The sequence below is a fragment of the Staurois parvus genome, unplaced genomic scaffold, assembly GCF_062004578.1.
Source record: "Staurois parvus isolate SC_StPar_1 unplaced genomic scaffold, SC_StPar_1.0 ptg000302l, whole genome shotgun sequence".
Classification (NCBI taxonomy): Eukaryota; Metazoa; Chordata; class Amphibia; order Anura; family Ranidae; genus Staurois; species Staurois parvus.
In genome coordinates this window covers 916312-922963 of record NW_028318098.1, presented here as the reverse complement: position 1 = coordinate 922963, position 6652 = coordinate 916312, and the positions used below count along the sequence as shown (strand labels likewise).

At 43.7% G+C, this 6652-nt stretch overlaps 1 pseudogene; it reads left to right on the top strand.

The window, feature by feature from the left end:
* The first annotated feature begins 2634 nt into the window (after window positions 1–2634).
* LOC149457843 (proteinase-activated receptor 1 pseudogene) lies at window positions 2635–6091 on the top strand (annotated as a pseudogene).
* Window positions 6092–6652: the final 561 nt, after the last annotated feature.

Below are 6652 nucleotides of genomic sequence, written 5' to 3'. Positions count from 1 at the left end.
TCACGGGGCCAAAACCAGAGTGTGGAGCCACAGTGTGGCGGTGGAGGCAGCAGCAATGGGAGGCCATACAGCACCCTATGACAAAATGGAACCCACCAGCAGTGTGAGGAGACCTGAAAGTGGCACATGGCAGAGTGTGGCGATGGAGACAGCAGCAATGGGAGGCCGTACAGGGACCCATGACACACTCTGGACCTGGCAGCAGCATGAGGAGGCGGTACAGGGGCCCATGACAGATTACGGGCCTGGCAGCAGCATGAGGAGTCGGTACGGGGGCCATGGCAGATTACGGGCCTGGCAGCAGCATGAGGAGGCGGTACAGGGGCCCATGGCAGAGTGGCGGAGCGTAAGCAGCTAAAATTGAAGGCCATACAGAGGCCTATGTTAAAAAGTCCCCCCAGCAGCAGCGTGGGGAGACGACTATCAAGAGTCCAATGGCAGAGTGGCGGAGCAGAAGCAGCTTCAATTGAAGGCCATACACAGGCCTAGGTTTAAAAGTCCCTCACAGTTAATTCCAATAACGAACTCTACTCCTCCGTGCAATCTACTTACGAGACCCTGGGCAGGTCTGGGTCCAATTTGTGGTAGAGACTGGTTTTGTTCAGCCATGCTTGAGCGAGTAATAACAGGTCTGTGCTGCCCTTTGGTGTCTGGCTTAATGCGCACAACACTGAATGTCCCAGCGTTTGTCAACGATTTGCCGTTAAGTGATGCAAACCCGCTGAACCACGTTCATGAGGAGCCGGTACAGGGGGCCATGAATCAGTATGGACCTGGCAGCAGCGTGAGCAGACGACAGAGGCACATGGCGCAGGGTGGCGGTGTAGGCAGCATTATTCTGAAGCCATACACAGGCCTAGGTTAAAAAGCGGAAGCCGTCAGCAGCGTGAGCAGACGACAGAGACACATGGCGCAGGGTGGCGGTGGATGCAGCAGTATTCGGAAGCCAAACACAGGCCTCGGTTAAAAAGCGGAAGCCGTCAGCAGCGTGAGCAGATGACAGAGGCACATGGCGCAGGGTGGCGGTGGAGGCAGCAGCAATGGAAGGCCATACAGCACCCTATCACAAAATGGAACCCACCAACAGTGTAAGGAGACCTGAAAGTGGCACATGGCAGAGTCTGGCGATGAAGTCAGCAGCAATGGGAGGCCGTACAGGGACCCATGACACACTCTGGACCTGGCAGCAGCAAGAGGAGGCGGTACAGGGGCCCATGGCAGAGTGGCGAAGCGTAAGCAGCTTAAATTGAAGGCCATACAGAGGCCTATGTTAAAAAGTCCCCCCAGCAGCAGTGTGGGGAGACGACTATCAAGAGTCCAATGGCAGAGTGGCGGAGCAGAAGCAGCTTCAATTGAAGGCCATACACAGGCCTAGGTTAAAAAGTCCCCCCAGCAGCAGCGTGGGGAGACGACTATCAAGAGTAATATTAATTACAAAAAATATTACCGCCACCCGGCGTGTAAATGGATCTAACTCTTTGAACGTACAATAGTGGTTGTGAAGCAGAAAGTCAGTTTATTGTACACAATCGGTCAATTGCAGCTTGCCGTTGGCTGGAAACTGTACGTTTCTGCCACTGGAATGCACTAATCACCCAAAAAATATTACCGCCAGCCGGCGTGTATATGGATTTAACTCTTTGAACGTACAATAGTGGTTGTGAAGCAGAAAGTCAGTTTATTTTGCACAATCGGCAAACTGCAGCACCAACTGTGCACGACAGCCACCAAAAAAAAAAAAGGTGTATGTCACTTTAAATTTTCGATTCCTTGATAGCTGTGGCCCTAAGTAACGATTCTGTGTCCCTGAGTAACGATTCTGTGTCCCTGAGTAACGATTCTGTGGCCCTAAAGTCTCTGTGGCCCTAACTCTGTCCCTTAATACACACAGGTCTGTCTCTCTTGAATGACCGGAGGCTAATGGAGAATTCTAAGATGGCCGCGATTTATAGCTCCACCATTACACAGTGCTGGCTGGCTGCTGATTGGCTAATGCGATCACATGTCATGAATGCATTATGGGTCAGCGCGCCTTGTCTGCGCGCCTTCCCAGAGATCCCCGCCCCATCTTCTCTGTCCATTTTCTCCGTCGCCACACATGTCGCCGCCATTTTTGGGAAAATTTGATTCGTGCATCCGAAGTTTGCTAATCTTCGGATTCGTCGCAAATCAAATTTTTCCAAATCTTCGGAACGAATTCCACTTCGTCATGTTCGATTCGCTCATCTCTAGTTATAATAATATTTGATAAACTGAGCATCAAATGAAATTAAAAAAGACAACCCTGTATAAAATAAACAATGATCATAAATATTAATAGTAGTTAAAAAGTGATGATAATGGACGTTAAAATATATAAATAGTGATTACTTAAACTTAATGGGTATAAAAGAGTAAAAATCATGGTCAGGAATGATGAGTAGGGGGCTGAAATATAAATATGAGATGTAATGGTAAAGAAAAAAAAATGGTATAACATGCTGAAAATAAAAAGTTGATATACTGTATGTATGCAGCAAAAAAATGATGTAATTGATAGTGATTTAGTCAACTGACGGGATGTCTTTTTCAGTTTCATGTATTAAAATTTTATTTACTCAAGACATGCAACTATAATTCTGCCGCATTGCAAAACTCTGGTCTGGACAAATCTTGAATATGTCATCCAGTTCTGGTCACCTATTTTCAGGAAGAATAAGCTGGAACTGTAGAGGGTCCAGAGAAGGGCAACAAAGCTAATAAGGGGACTGGAGGACCTCAGTTATGAGGAACATCTACTGTACAAGTATTAAAGAGTTATGATACTGATATACAAATATCTCAAAGGTGAGCCTTTACTCCTAAGAGTGAGGGGACATCTGTTACAGTTTTCATCTCTCTGGATCACAGATGACCCAGACCTATGGGTTCAATTGATACTTTCAAAAGGATAAAAGATAGAGTTCAAAACTATCACCTCAGTGCTTTCATCTTTGAAATTAACAAAGGACAATCTTATTTGCAGAAGGACTTGAACCACCTCTTGTCCCTGGGAGTAATTGTACCAGTTCTAACACAAGACAGGTTTAAATCAAACATTTTCATGATACCAAAGCCTAATTGAGGTATCTATTCTATTATGCACTGTAAATTCCTCAACAAATCCCCTCACATGCTAACATTTTGCATGGAATCTGCAAGTGCAGTATTTGCCTTTGAGACAAGAGGAACACATGGCATCCATGAACATCCAAGATGCCTGTCTATGTGTTCCTTTTTACCCACCTCAGCAGTGATTTGTGCACTTTGCAGTGGCAAATGGTCACGTTCAGTTTGTTAATTATGATTACAAAAGCAGATATTTTAAAGCATGCACCCTCCAGTACATTTCTTTAGAGTATATTGGGTCTTTAGGCACCAAAATTCTGTTGCCCAACTCTGTAAGGCTGCTGATTTGCCTTCTGCTCATACTGTTCAAAGTTTTTTTCAGGCCAATGTCCAATCTGCTAATGCAACTTTTGACCACAAGGTTATTATAGCAGCACTTTGAAATGTACCCCTTTTGTTTTTTGGGACCTTGGTTGCCTAGTTGTTGCCCACCCTTTTATTTATTGCTTTGGGATGTTTCATTGTGCCTGAGTATGTTGCCTGTGTCCTATACTGTATGACTAAGATCAGAGAAATTCTGACTTACCTAAAGATATGAGCCAATAACCCTTGGTAAATGAATAAGTTGCCTGTATCTTGTACTGTACTCTAAAATATGGAAGTTAATGACAAGTTTATATTCCCCTGTGGTTTTTTTTTATACTTTTATTTATTTTTTTTTTTTTCCAAAAAAAAATGTTTATTGAAAAAGTGCATAATAATACAAAAGAAAAGCAAATGATGGTCATATACAACATTTGGCAGTGCATGTCAGGAGAAAGTAGGAATATTCTTACAAAGAACCACATAAGGAGCATGGATGTGCCAGTCCACGACGGGGTAAGTCTGTAATACTCAGGCAGTCTAGTAGTGCGCATGGGAATGTTATCGCATCGGACCTTCTTAGTATGTAATTCTCATTATAGCGCCGCAGAAGGAGGCAGGGTAGATGCAGCACAACCGTTGAGGATGAAGCTAGTGTTTTACTGGAGTGATGGTACCAGTAAGTAAGCTTAGATTGTCGTGAGGGTCGCTAATGTAAGCAAGGTAAATATGACAATGGCATGCCTAATGTTCTCTAAAGAGGAACCCAGTGGTTAACTGGGCGAGTAACAAGAAGGTAAGAAGAAAGAAAAGGAGAACAAGAAAAGATAGAAGACAAAAAAACAAAAAAACAAAAAAACAAAAAAAAAAAACAAAAACAAAACGGGGGGGTGAAGGGGGGGGGAGCTGGGTTTGTATTGTCGTCAACACCAAGGGTCTTTTATGGGTGGATTTGAGCAAAAGTCTATTAACCGGGGCCGGTAGGTGGGGATGGAGCCCTGAAAGTGGGGAAGTCGCCTACCGTATGATCTAGAGTGTGGAGTAACATACAATGGAGATTAGTAATCAATCAGGCGTGTTGGTTGTACGGTTCATAAAGGACCGGTACGTAGAAGTACTTTTAAAGTGATTCCAGCAGGCCCAAGCATGGGAGAATTTAGTGGGGGAATCGAGTGCGGTCGCAATCAGTTCTTCCATTTCCGCAATTTTACCCACACGGATCAGCCAATCGCGTATGGAGGGAGGGCGGGTGGAGCCCCAAAGAGTGGGAAGACAGAGTCTGGCTGCGTTGACCATATGCATTGCTAAAGATTTGAGGTATTGTCCCCTGGGCAGAGAGGAGTGATGGAGAAGAAACTGCTCTGGAGAGAAAGCTAGGGACAAGGTGGTCACAGACACTACAAGCCGGTGGACCTCCTGCCAAAATGGTTGGATATTGGGACAAGACCACCAAATGTGGAGAAAGGATCCATCCGAGGTTGCACATCTCCAACAGCTATTGGGGACGGAAGGATTAAAACGAGAGATTCTCGACGGAGTTCGGTTCGAGTACTTTTATTAACTATTAATTTTGATACTTAAGGTGGAGTTCTGCTTTAAAGAAAAGATAAATGTATCGGTTCATTTATTTATGCTAAAATTGTGTTTTACTTTTCGTATCTCAGATAATTACTTCAGTATTACATTCAGACATTGGAGTGTGACCAGGCTTGCCCCATCGATCTATACTGTTGTGTTCCTTGTGGCTCTTCCTCTCAATATCTTGGTGATCGTCATGTTCCTGGTGAAGATAAAGGTCAGGAAGCCGGCAGTGGTCTACATGCTGAACCTCGCCATAGCAGATGTCCTCTATATTAGCATCCTACCTTTTTATATTGCCTACCGATTCTTGGGATCTAACTGGCTCATTGGAGAAGGAATGTGTAACTTTGTCACCGTAGCATTTTACTGGAACATGTACTGCTCCATGCTGCTCATGACAAGTATCAGCGTGGACCGTTTCCTGGCCATAGTCTACCCGGTGCGGTCTCTCTCCTGGCGCACAGTGAACCGAGCCTGGCTGGTGTGTGGTGTCATCTGGGTCATCTCATTGGTCAGTACTGTTCCTCTTCTCAAAACAGATCAAGCCGGGAAATTTTCTAACCTAGATATCACATTATGTCATGATATTCAGTACTTTGGTATAAATCTTAAGTTCTATTATTACTATTTCATCTCTCTTATCTCACTTTTCTTTTTCTTGCCATTATTCATTACAACTTTCTGTTACATTGGAATCATCCGCAGTCTCAGCAGATCAAAATTTGATCGCACGCATAAGCGATAACGAGCTATCCGCCTCACCGTGGTTGTGCTGAGTGTGTTTGTCCTTTGTTTTGGCCCCACCAATGTCATCTATTTAATTAACTATGTGAAGGTGTATGAGAATTCTGATCGCTCTCTGTATATTCCCTACATCCTCTGTGTCAGTATCAGCAGCATCAACTGTTGTCTGGATCCTCTTATCTATTACTTTACATTCTCCGAATGTAAGAGATACGTCTACAATTTGCTGTGTTGGAGGAAAGGTTATCGCCCTCCAGTACCAAGTCTTCCTTTAAACACAAGGAGCACCAACCAGAGAGGACCAGAGGAGACCTAATCTTCTCAACCCAATAAGAGGGGATGAGTTATTTCAACACCTCTCCTTATTTTATCTCACAGTAATAGTCCTAAAAATATTTCAATAACACACATCACTAAGATCTGTAATGCCTAAAGGTCCATTTTACTTCCCTTTAAATTAAGTTAAAAAAATATTAATAATAATTAAAAAAAACAATAAATATATATATACCAAGGTCCCGGCTTCTGACACTTCCTGGAGGTGTGAGTGATGTTACTGATCCTCATGGAAAAGCTGGGTGCTTGAAATGCTCTGTGATGACATCATAGACATGTGATAGTTTGATTAAGGGACTTGGCAGGCATGCTATAGTTAAATATTTTTTTTTCTAGCTGGTTGTTAAGGAGCAAAGGAGCCCCCAGATCCATCCCCCATGTGAATGAGTAGCAGAGTACATAGTACCCCTAATCATTCACCAAAAAAAAGTGCAAAGTAAATAAAAACAAACAGCCAGTTTTTGAAAAGTCCTTTAGTAAAAAACTCAAAAGTCTTCTAAAATAGATCCAATGTCAATCACAAGGAATGCCGACCACTGAC